The sequence below is a fragment of the Anopheles gambiae genome, chromosome 2, assembly GCF_943734735.2.
Source record: "Anopheles gambiae chromosome 2, idAnoGambNW_F1_1, whole genome shotgun sequence".
In the NCBI taxonomy this organism is placed as follows: domain Eukaryota; kingdom Metazoa; phylum Arthropoda; class Insecta; order Diptera; family Culicidae; genus Anopheles; species Anopheles gambiae.
The window spans coordinates 42485020-42498480 of record NC_064601.1 but is presented as its reverse complement, the minus strand read 5'-3'; the positions used below and the strand labels follow the sequence as shown (position 1 = coordinate 42498480).

Sequence of the window (13461 nt, the reverse complement as noted above, 5' to 3'; positions counted from 1 at the left end):
CTTTCAGTGACTTTTTTGTTAGTCCTACGTATGGGGGCACGGTCTATTCGGGGCTTGAACCCATGACGGGCATGTTGTTAAGTCGTTCAAGTTGACGACTGTACCACCAGACCGGCCCAATCCGTTCTGAGATAGCCCATCAATAAGTTTTAAAAACAAAGGGAGTACACATAAAAAGAAAGAAAAAACATCGGTAATATTACGAATATTGAACGCTTGCAACGTTCGTCCGTGCTTTCAAACTTAATATTGAACATAGCCTACATTTAGGAGCAATCTGCTCTAATCTAAAATCGGCCGTGGTTATATACGCCTGAAAGACGACTTTTAACATAAGCTCTAAAAAGGTGATGCCATAAATATTCAAAATATACTGGGTGATTCATTATTTTTAGAAATATATTTTTTTTATTATTTCATAAATATTGAGTAATTGGAAAAAAGCATAAAATTAACAAATATGCAGATTAATAATTATTCAGCAACAGTTGAGAGTTTTTTATTCAGCATGTACATTGATGCACTGCTTGAGCAAGTGATGCACCCAACCTCACAGCATTGATATAATTGAGCATATAATCCCGTAGCAACTGCGACTAATATGACTTATGTTTGCATACGATGAAACAACCAAGTACAACTTTAGTCAAGACCTATCTCATCTTCTACACACCATCAACATTTGCTTGACATGGATCAATTTAAATCGCATCAAATACAATTAATTTCCAACCATTTGACAGTGGGCAGCTACCGGGCTGAAAGCTCAAAATTTAACTATTATTTTTCTAAAATCCGAGAAAAGCATTGTAATCTACAGCATATCAAACTTGGAAAAAAACTCGTATTATTCGTATTAGTTATTACGATGGAGACTTCTAAAGTCTTAGGTCTTCAAAAAACTCATAACCAGTATAATTTTTTACTTTCTTTAAACTATTGTAACTTTCACAAAAATCAACAATGAATATGTTTTGGAAAGGTTTTAATCTAGTCTAAACAAAAATAGTTAGTTTATGAAAATATGTCAATTAAATAAAAAGTTACAGTGTATAGTGTGCATTACTTCCTCTAAATTGTATCAATCATGTATGTTTGATAACATGCCAAATTTGAACACCGTAAAACACCGTGGAATCACGTATACCTACCTAATCAAAGCTTTACATCTAAACAAAATATCTGTAAATAAATTAGCCGCTACTTCGCCCACCTTTGGCAGATATTGCCATTTTAATGACAGTATAAAATATACAAAGCGTTATCTCAAGAATGATGACTAATATCCGTATATTTGGGATGTCTAGGGCAGTTTTTTATGGAATTTGAACATCGAATGTGATGATCAATGATGACGTGATGATTGATCATCGATATTTCGGAATATTGGTAGTAAACCAAATTTACCATGTAAGCATTATTTTATTACAGTCAGGGTACGTAATATATCATGTATAATCCATTATTTTCGTTACGCAGCCAAAGAAGAACATGTATGGGATATAAGGATATTTTCAAAATAATTATAATCTTTGCCACATAATCATAAAACATTCATATTTTGTTTAATTTAGATTTACAACACTATAATGTACCTAACAAATCATGTATTCAATGACAATTTCTTTTATCCCACTTTTTGTTTTACGGTGCCCACTGTGCACTCAACAGAAGTTAAGCATAGGGTCTCTACTAAAATCAGTCTGCTATATATACATCCTCACTAACAGATCATACGCCTATACAAACTCGTATGATATAATACACCAAATGTAGAAGAAAGGTGAACTTTGTGCCAGCCGAAAGCAAAAATGAAATAAAAAAATCAACACCGAACTTAGCACTCGCAAAGACGAAGGACAAGCTCCCGCCGATTACCGATTAGACATAGGCCGGATAACGCAGCACACTTCCTGTACAGTCTCCTTCTTCCCAGGAAGAAAAAGACAAAGATAAACGCGATCCGCTTTTTACGTAACACACGCCGCGGCGGGAAACGAATAGGCACTTGCCCGAGACCTTTCTTGCTCGGACCCGGATCACAAACGAACGTACGGGAACTGGTTTGACGGTTCCAAACAAGCCACCAGATGGATTGACCATCGACCGGTCTACGGTTTTTACCGTTTGGCAAGCTCACCGGTCAAACGTTCGCTTTTCGTAAGCCATCAAGGCGACTGAAAAACTGGGAATGGTTTTGGTTAAATAAGCGAGACATTAGCATGTACCTACTAAAGGTCATAGCCTGGGTTCGTCTTCATCTGTTACGCGATTGTGATCTCGTTCGACGTGCATCATTGAAGGCTTCCGTTGTCAATGTCAACGGGAGTGAAGCAACTGACACGCAATTGTTGAACTGTCTGTCTGTTTGCTCACACCAAGTTCAAAAGGAGCGTCCATACTAACCTACCAAGGACGGTATAGTTCGCACATGTGCACATTTTACCACGCACCACGAGCAATCTGATCAGATCATCGTGCCGCAAGCTAATATAGCACTTACGACATGGTCGAAACCAACCTTAACCAACCGCAGAACCTACTACTCGGTAGGTGTGGAATGGTATACAATGTATAAAAACTAACCTTGAGCTACGTGTGGACACACCGGCTTTTTCATTCTCGACAATTGAGCGCACATTCACCTCCGGCATGTGTTGAGCAAGCATAGCGCCATTCAATCCCTCCCTGAAGATCACACTCTCGACCGTCACATCGACTGGAACTAAGTGTCATCATCACAAACATCCTCACCGTATCGTTTCTTTCTATTACTCCGGTTTCCGGTTTCCTTCCACTGCAATCGATTATGGATCGTTTTGCTGCAACGCAAAGTGCATCGTACAAGTGACTATAGCCGACCTGGGTATCGAATGCACCAGAGCCTATTATATTAGTGGTTTGAAACGAGCTGGATGAAGCAATTTCAACACAGTGGCCGTCAAACGGAAGGAAACTGCAAAGCGGTGAAGGAAGTACTACATTAGCGTCAGAAAAGAGGCCTTGTTTTTCGCAACAGCTTGTAGATTGATTTCTCAAGAGAGTACGCTTTTAAGCTGGGCGGTTAAATGGCAAAGCGAAAGAAGAAGCACTTTGCCAATGCTGTTGGTATTTAATCGACCCAGTTATGGGCGAGCAGTCGGTGGTTACTACGGCTGTCCCGGTTTCATATTACCCCACACACTCGTGCGGTTGAGTGCGATGTAGCAGTTTGTAGCTTATTTTTTGCTTGTCCGTGTCCCAGAGCTTTGAGTGTTGCCTGTGGGAAAATCTTTATTGCCTCATTACGATCGACACAATTACCGCTTACGGTTGTGGCCAAAAATTGTCGGCATCATTAACCGATGTGGCACCTTCAAAAGTGAATCGCTGTACGTCATTGAGCTGACCGTGTATGTTACGGAGTTTTATATTGGAGATTTTGATTGGTGTTGGAATGCAACCAATTGGATTGGAGTGTTATGATGGCCACCAGTTGAAGCCATCGGGTACAGTAAATAGATAGTTGATAAGCGTCAACCGATGCACCACTGCAACATGCATGCGGCTGGTGAGCGGGAGCTTAACGCACAGCTGAAGCCTTTGCTGCTTCCAAAACATCACAGTGAAATACGAAGCCGTCCGATTGCATAATGCAATTTTTGGCCAAAACAAAACCACACCAGGCAGACATGACGATGGCCAGGTGAAGGTGGGAGGACGCGGAATAAAAGTCACATCGATCCACGATGTGGTCGCAATCGCGATAAACTTTCCCATTCCGCAGGATCATCTACTAGCTGGTGGTGGTGATGGAGCAGATAGTGTAACGCGTGCCAGAAGATACGTGTGACGGATGTATCTGGGAAGGCATATTCTCTCCTTTGCTGTGCGATGCACACGATTTCGAGATGGTAATGATGGCAAGCACGTGCGTCCATAATGTAGGTGGGTGGACGGTTTAAACTTATGCAACCGCTGGTGTTACATCGGATGCAGCCGGTGTGGCTGATGTGCCATGATGTGGAGCGTTAAGATAAGATGCGCGCGAGCCGGTCTGTGATTATTCTGATTACAATTACTGCCTGCATTTGGTAAATGTTATGAACGACGATGAGCATGTAGCAGATGGACTGAGTCTTACACGGTAAAACTATTCGTTTGTTGACTGGGGAAATTATTTGTAATGGAATTTGACCATTTTTGCATTGGAAACCTAGATTAGGCCCGATTGTTGTGTAAACGAAATGAGACCAACAGTTTCTCATTCTTTTCAGGGAAATGGATAAACATATTTTTAAAAAACCGTAAAAACGATATCAATTATGGGAATTGCTGACCTGAAATGTCAATGATTGTCCAATGGTAATGGATTTAACACTTATTTGTGTAAATAACCTACCAGAACTATAATACATGAATCACGTTTGATATCTCTATCTATAAGACGGATCCAACAGACGAAAATGGATTTAGATGCATAAATGATCATACTTGATATCACAAGCGGTAATCATGTTGCACGCAGACATGCAAAAATTGACATCGATAGGGAAAATGGTTTGTGCAATTAGGGTCATTGTAAATTCCCACCACATTCCACACGCCGTTGACGATGGTGCATCATATTACTTTATTGAAGCATACAGCTTCCATCTAAACATAGCTCAATTTTACCCGCCCCAGGATAGGACAGAAGGGTAAGGGAAAGGCTAAACAAAACGCCTCGGAGAAAAACGAAAACTTTATCATGTTAAGTGTGAGAAAATAGCGGATGCTCTTCCCGGCTAGAGTGGCCTTGCGATCGTGGAGCTCGTGTTTATTGTGCCGTTGGTGTACATCGCGGAGCCAACTTCAGCCAACTTCAGCCGATGTTTACGCTGGCTTTGGTGGCTGCGAATCGGCAGGTGAATCGAAACGATTATGCCCTCCCCGGGAGGCTCACCTGAAGTCCACACCACCATACAAGCCGAGGAACAATCGAGTGCAGCAAATCGAAATATGCATGTTCGTAGCCCTTCCATAGCGGGGCAGAGAGAAACATTGACCGCATTTTTAGCATCGAGTTTACTTTACCGAGAGCACGTATGCACCGGATTTAATTAGCACGTATCAAATTTATTCGGCTCAGACACTCCACACTCTCGATTGTTTTCAGTGCCCCAGAAAGGGAATGGGGGGAGAGCAAATCTAAAACTACTTCATTGGCCGAGTGTGTTGATTTTGTTGAGATGAGAACGTGTCGATCATTGAACTGAGCAAAATTACCTTAAGATAGGCTTGTGGCATTAAAATAAATCCATCAACAAGCATTTATTATAATGTTTTGCATTCGTAATCGAAGCAAAGTAACTATTCATAAAATGACTCCCTGTTGATATTCAGAAGCAAGACTGTAAAGACGAGAAACAAGTGTGAATACCATGCATACCATGATCGTTCGAATACCATGCATTGATCGTTCGTGGTAGCTGTTTTTCCTGCTACAGTAAAAGATGTATTACGGTGAAATCATAAACCCCTCAATCGGTATGAATTTGTCCGATCGTTAACATGTTGAATTTTTATTTGTGTTTTACATAAGTATCATAAAACTCAGTACATAAAAATACATCGCACACAGACGGCAAAATAAAAACCTTCTGTGCAACGCATAACGGCCCATCATCCTCCTGTCCAACTTGAACTTGAATGAAAGTGAAAACTGTAGCAAAACAAAGACGGTAAACCATAGCAGAACCGTACTGGTACGGCGGCCACCACTGTCAGGGAACACGCGGAAATGCATAGAGCAATGGCAAGCATAATTTAAGCCCACCTTCACCGTTCCCCCGATCTGCGCGAGTTGGCTACGGCGAACAAATAACACACAAAAGTAAAACCCTTTTCGAGTTGGTTTGCTGCATTGCTCGGCCGGCCAGCAGACAGATTGTGGCGCTGTTGGGGCATGACAGTTCCTGCGAGCCGAGCCCTTGCAGCATTGTACGGTAGAGTGGCGCACGCGGAAATGCTTCCTTATTTTCCATTTCGTTGATCGACGAATTCCGTGAGCGGTACTGCGCGCGCCTGAAATGGTTTAGCCTAATGCATACGTTTATTTTAATTGCTGTTGATTTTGTGTTTCACCTCGTTTTCGGCGCAGAAACATGGGAACACACAACGGGGAGGGAATTATGACCTGGTCAAACATTTAAAACTATATGATTAGAAATACATTTTCCTGCTTCACGCTAGGTTACCAGCATTGGAAGGCAATGGCACCCCACTTTAAAAAGTAAAAACATGAGTTTAGGAGAACGAGCTTCTTTTCCTTTAACTTGAACACCTTGGACTATGGACCCAATAATGTGGATTTAACGTTTACCCAGCATAATCTCTCAGTTGAGGCAATGAAGGCGCAGACAACATCTAGGATATAAGGGAAATTCAATAATGAATGACCCAACTCTTCTCGATGCGCGGAGAAAAAAGAACACCAAATTTAACTGCTAGAGGAAGCGTCCCAAAAGAGCCAAGCCAACCATCTTCAAACGCTCAAAATCGCACCGTGCAATTATTCGGTGAGGTGTTTAAATTGCATGGTTCAAAGTTGGGAAAGCTTTACCTTTATCAGCTGTAGTGTGTCCCCTTGCCCCTTGCCCCGCTTGTTTCTTAATCTTTTTCTTTCGCTTTCGGGAGAAATTTGATCGTCCTCGTGTGCTGCACGGTCGGGCAGCTTTGGGCAGGTGGCAAGTGTTTTATTTATTTTTCTCAAAGCCCCGCTCCTCTCTCCCAGTTTAGGTCGGATTTGAGCGGTGCGAGTCTCGGAAGCGTATTATCCGGCACCGGGTCCGCGGGGTCAATCGAGAAAGGCCTGTGTAATCAGTCGACGCAATACGAACGTAAACTCCCGCGCGCCAGCGGTGCTCAACCGCATCATCATCGTTAAATCATCATCAATCAATATATAGGCAATTATCGAAGCGAGAAGCAAAACCCACCAACGTGGAGGCCACAGCCCTGTGTACCTAAAAGCACGGGCCGGTAGTGATTTACTCAACGCGGCGAGGAGAGGACTGCAGGTGCAAGGAATGGAAGAAGCAATGAAAAGGTGATGCAGTTGTTTGATACGTTTGAAAAAATTGAACCTTCCATTGCAGAGCGTCTCCCACCCCTATCTACGAAGCGTCAAGTTTCCGTTTCCACACTGCACTTTTCGGTAAATAGCGAAAGTACGTCGGACTACACCCGAGCTTCAAATTGCTGAAGATTTTTCATAGAGATAAAGCAACGAAGAGCAGAAAGAAAAGAAAGAAAACCGAAATAGTCTTCGCGGGTCGGGAAAAGAAAAGTGTAGTGCAAAAAACACTGCTCAGGACAGATGGTCACCAGCGTGGCGTGAACTCGTGCCCTGTTACGCAAGTTTTTGTAACGCGTCTTGCAACGCATGCACCGAACATCTCCGACGTATATAGGGTTAATTGTTTTTGATGGGTCCGTTTTAGGAAATGCGAAACGTTACGGCTGCAAACATGAGCGGATGAGAATGCGTTTGATCAGAAACATTACCCAGTCCGTGGAAAAGGAGAGTAGTTTAATAGAGTTGAGTACTTCGAATGCCCCTTTTCACCTAAGCGAACCTAAGCTGGAAGATGCACAGACTCTATAATTAAGATCGCCAATGTAATGGGAGCTTCTTGCATTTTTCACATCCGACGTGCTGGTTTTCTTGCGTGAAAGACAATGGGAGGGTGTGAAACTGGCGCCATTTGAGTGAAGTCAGTTACAGGGAGATTTTGCGTTACGAATCAATAACAGACATATTCGACCATTTCAAGAACAGCAAACGGACACAAAGTGAAATTAGCCAATCAAAATGGTATAAAATGTTATACGAGATCTTCAGTTCAGTGTCTGTTTCAGCCATCCAATATTGTATATTTTTAAACCATAATTGAAAGAGTTAACTTCATAGATGGTGCATCCTTTGCTATACCGCTTTACGTAGCTCCGCTGCGTCTTGATAAAGAAAACCCTTATTATCAGCTAGCTTACACGATACCTACAACCCGGAATCTCCAAATATCCACCAATCATGCGAGCCTCCACCGCAAGCACACGCCGTACGCGGTAAACAATCGACAATCATTACGGAGAAAGTGCTTATTATTGAAGCGTTGAGCTGATCCAAACAGAACAGCCCGCGCCCGGGAAATATCAGGCGCTCGAGATACCAACAACTTTTCAACATCAGTTTTGGGCAACTTCTCCTCTTATCAGATTGCACTGATCTGACGATCAGCTTAGAAAGTGCGCACTTATTTTGAAACGTACCATGGCAGGGAGTAGGACGATGGAAAGAGAGGGAGAAAAGCCACACTTATGATTGATTATGCTTTACAAGCCCTTCCGGCAGGCCATCTTTCCTCATCCACGCTCTGTTTTCGATTATGAGCTCGCGGAGATAAGTAACATTCGGAAAGCGGTTTCCCTTTTTCCGCACACAAAAATTCAATTCTACCGAGAGAAATGGCAGAAAAAAACTCTAACAATTTGGAATTGGCCGATGGCCCACTTGTCGGTGTGCAAAACTTGGCTACATTATATCCCCTTCTGAGCAAACGAGTGTCGCTGCCACGAAGATGAAGCAGTTTCGATGCATATTTTCTACCTTGTTTGCATTGATAAACAGTGTGCCGGATTAAACTGGGTCGAAATTAATGCATATGGTGGAAGAAACCACTGCAGCATCGATTCCGTTGACCGACTTGCGAGCATAGTCACCGTTGGGGTTCGAAAAAAAAACTCCAATTAGATAATGTGTTTACCTTTTCTTATCGAAAAATTGAAATCACACTAGAGCAGCCATTTCTTTTTTTATTTACAACCAAGCCGCCTGCGTACGATAAGCAGCATCAATCTGTGCCGTAACTGGGCTTCTGATAGGCTTGCATCAATTTAAAAAATTTGGATTGGTTTTAATTATTTTATTTATCACTTATTTTAGTGCGGAGAGTGAGCATCGCGCACCAGTGCAGCGTACGGTTACGCAAAATCCATCCACATTCCGCTTGCTTGCTGATACAAACGCACTTTTGTTGCCGTTGGCAAGCACCAAAACAAGCACCAATAATAGGCGAATCGAAATCCAAACTTCACACGTGTTAGCTCGAATCAGCGTCGGTAGTACCGGACGATAAGTACCTGTCCGAAAGGCATCAACATGAGGATGCTTCTTACCCGACCGCTTAACAGCACAGTTGAACTTTTCCCAAAAACTACCAACCCCCGCTCGGTGAAAGCAACACGTGCACGGGAGGTTAAAGCTAGCCGGTTATCGAATGAGCGAGAAGAAGCCAACCAGCCTGCCAGCGGAATAGTTTTGCGAGGCACGGTGCGTAACGAATCATGTATCGACCACCACACTTTACGCGTCTTGTTTGAAACGATTGTAACATTATTGCACCAATAAAATACACCACACGGCAGCTGGCGCGCGCGCGCACATCCCATACTGGTTGCGCTGCCGGTGTGCTGATGAATTTTTATCAACCTGGCATAAATAAAATGTGACCAATCGTCGTATTGTACGATGCGGTGGCGTTCGGCGGGACTGCCCGACGAAGCGAAAGTTGTTGCCGCACCGAGAGCGTATGCGTCGTTTCAACGGGGTGCTTGTTTGTTTAGACTTTTGGCCCCAGCGAAGGTGGGCATCGATAACGGCCGTCGGTTACGTCGGTGAGATCATCGTGGCAAGAGCCTCTGCCCATCATGGCGGAGGGTTGGAAACGTTCCCTAACTTGATTGAGTACAGCGCATCGCTTGACAGTCGTCCACATGCATGAACCAGTTTTATCGGGCCGTCCTTGCTTACGGGCGTTTGTCGCCCGGATCGCAACACATTTTGTTCCAGCAGCCTCCGATGGCCAGCACGGGACAGTCGGCTGCATTAGATGCGAGTTTTGCACTGCCACCGGTAGTAAACTTGGGTCGCTTACAATCACACACACACACACACACACACACACACACACACACACACACACACACACACACACACACACACACACACACACACACACACACACACACACACACCATCCTGTCATGCATTTCAAACGAAAGTGAAACGTTTACGTTTGCATTCGTTGATTAGAGATGCCAGTGTGTGCATCATCCACCGTGCGGCCACACGGGAGTAGCCCAACGATCCGGGGGCATTTCACTTTCCGGTAGACATTTTCACTTTCTGACACATTCCCACAATTTTGTCCAGCACTTGGCTACGGTGCGCGCTGGTGGCCCCACACACCGCATGTGTAAATTGGTGATAAATGGAGGGAAAACGGTACGCACGGCCTTTCTTTGGTTCGAGGTTTTGGACGCAGAACCGTCTCACGGGGCTGATACGAGAGTGTCACATGATGTCATGGAAAGGTGTTTATCCGTAAATTAAGCTGCTTTGGTTTCTGACATGATTCAGACAGCGAAGGATAGAAATGAACAAATTAATGTGATTTTAATTGCTTGAAGGATGCAGTTAAGATCACAATATGGCACCAAATGTCAGATGACAGTATGAAAAATTATATTTTTTAGATCTATAATTTACAAAGCATTATCAGACGCTGATCGTCTTCAGTCAGTGATAAATTGCTTTAACGATTAACTATGCATTCCAGGTAATGTCGTTTACAAGAATGTCATCTCAGATTTTACACCACTATCTGCATAAAACTAAGCCCAAATTCAGGAAAAATAAACTTTGAACTACAAAATTTCTCCCCAACATCAGTAATTTAATTATTTGTTAATTTTGTTATTTTCTTGTTTCATTTTCATTTTTTGACATCATTGCTGAAACACAAGTCGAGCCGTTTTTCATCACACGCTAATGAAGCAGTTGAGGAATGTGTTATGTTTTGCATTCTAAAGCAATGAATTTATCAATCTTCAACACGATACAGGCAAGGATACAAAAGCAGCCTTAACTGCACAACAGTCTCAGTCGTTTCATTTCATCGTCTATTGCAAAGGAAACCATTACACCAGACCTATAAAGACTACGCCACTACTTTTCTCAATTATGACAGCCACTGCTTGCTGCCCCTCCCGCGCTCTGGAAGCTTCGATTACGTTGCACACCTACGGGCAACATAAAAAAGTACTGCTTACACATCAGCAGTACTACAAGCCTTTTTGCAAAGAAATGCAGTAATACAACAGAAACGAACAAAAAAAAAACAACACCCAACACAAGCAAAACGCACCATCATAAACCAACATCGCGCCAAAGCACAATGGGCGCCGCTGATCGAACAACCACCTCCGATTCCGCGCGATACGCCCTAAGACCCCATTGTGTTGCAGCGCCAGATCGACGCAGCGCCCGCGAACATTTCTCCACCTCAACCTCACGCCGCTGAACAGCCGCTCCCGCCACTGGATAGTATTTGCTCGCGTTTTCTCGCCACTTCCTTGTCGCTATTTTGGAAGCGTTACTTGGATGCGCACACCCTGACAAGCAAGCCGCCTTCCGGTTCGGCCCGCAAATGGACAATCGAACGGCGTTCGCAAAAGCAAATGCGCCAACATGAATATTTGCAACCGGATACTAATCAACGGCCTGGCTGCTAAGTAGCACTCGAATGGTCCGGCCCTCACGCACACACAGACACACGCGCGCAGATACCTCCACCTGCCACTCCGTTGGAGGGCCTTCTTTCCACTGGTTGCCACCGGACGTACCGGCACGTACGCGATACAGATACGCGCAAAGGTTCACGTACGCAAGGCAATTTCGCAAGCGGCTGTAAGACCGCACACCCCCGTTCCAGCCATTCGCCGCGCCGGTCTGCACCTGCCCCTTTTGCCGGCATTGGTTATGAAATTCGGCAATGACAGTTATCTCCCAGGCGCCAGGTGTGTGGGGGGGACATGGGGTGGAGGGGACGAACTTCCTGCTTCCTTCTGAAGTGGTCCTGCGCGCAAGATGACAGAGTAGTTCAACATTCAAGCTCTCTCCAATCATCTACGGACAATGGGTTTGTTTTTCAATCGGCCCACTTCAAAGCCGGCTCCCCCACTGGCATCCTTACCCCCCTAGCGAACTGAAAGGTCCACATTCACGCTGGACTCTCTTCCTCAATTATATCACAACAACAGGCCCCTCAGTACAAGTACGGCCAAATTTAAATATTGTTTGTTCCAACCGGTTGGGAAAGAGATGTTTTTACGATCGGACGGATTACGCGGCGTGCGAGGTGATCTTGTTGGTTGGTTGGAGTTTGTTTGTTCGACTCGAACAAATGACCTTGCGCATTGCACTGAAACCTCCTTTCGGTGGTACAATCTACCGATGGAATTTTACAACCAAGCGATATGTTGCAAGGTTGTAACATTTAAACAGCGTTTACCTTACCCAAACCAAGCGCGATTCAAGAACGAGTTACTATCCGCTTTACCCAATGAGGGGGGGTCCGTGTGTACGTGTACAATCGCACTATCGAAAAATACCCCCGTCCTCGTAAGTGAAAGTAATACGTCAATCGCCGGCTGGACGCTTCCCCAACCCCACGGGATATGGATGAAGCGCATGTAGGCAAGATAGTGTGTGAATCGTTGGCACGGTATTGGTGTGCAACGGGTGTGTTGATTTTTCACCCCCTTCCTTCCACCCTTTCTCCCGTTCTCCAACGAACAACACACACACACGAATACGCTTTTAAAGGTCTAGTAGGTTTTTGAATACGTCGGACCAGCACCAGACGAGCTGTACATGCTTCGTTGTTGCCAGCGTTGCATATGCTCCGTACGGGATCGCTATCCTTTATTGGCAAAGACGCTCGGCAGCGGACGGTACGTGCCGATTCGATGTGCGCCATTTCCAAAACGTTTACAGAGACATACATTATTGCCACGTCCATATCGGAGACTGGAATAGGAAAGTACAGGGGCAGTACAATCACCTGCCCCTGCCGGTTTCGGTTTGTTTCCGAACGATTTTTGTTGTGGTATCCGCTTCGTTCATCAGTCAACGACGTAAAGATTAACAAAGCAACACTAATGCCCGCGTGTAAATTGGTCCTACGAACTGTTTTGCTGGGTCTATCTTGTTTGTTTTACTGATGTCACACATTAATTGTGTACCCTTTTCAACACGTTGAAGGTTAATTTGTTTCACACCTCTGAATTGATAAATAATATTTTAAATACATATTGATTAATATGCGCTATTCAGCGAAAAATGATGATATTAAAAATAAAAAAGAAGTAAACTAAGTAAGAATATTAATGTGCACAGCAGCTTCAATTGTAAAATGTAGCTTTTATTCTACCCAAAATATTTCAACACGCTGTCTAGCTTTTGAGCAGACGTTGCTATCCAGACAAGCTATCCAGACAAAAGACAGATTATGCAAAACGCCCCGTGGCAGTATTACATCGGCACGGGCCCGGTATCTTGTTCGCGAAATGGGACCTTCCTACTTCTAACTCCTTTTG

The 13461-nt window shown here is 44.0% G+C and overlaps 1 protein-coding gene across 15 annotated transcripts in view; it reads right to left on the bottom strand.

Annotated features, from left to right (window-relative positions):
* The window catches only part of LOC1268733 (flotillin-2), a 161293-nt gene that overhangs the window by 54722 nt on the left and 93110 nt on the right, over positions 1 to 13461 (bottom strand). The window lies entirely within an intron of this gene.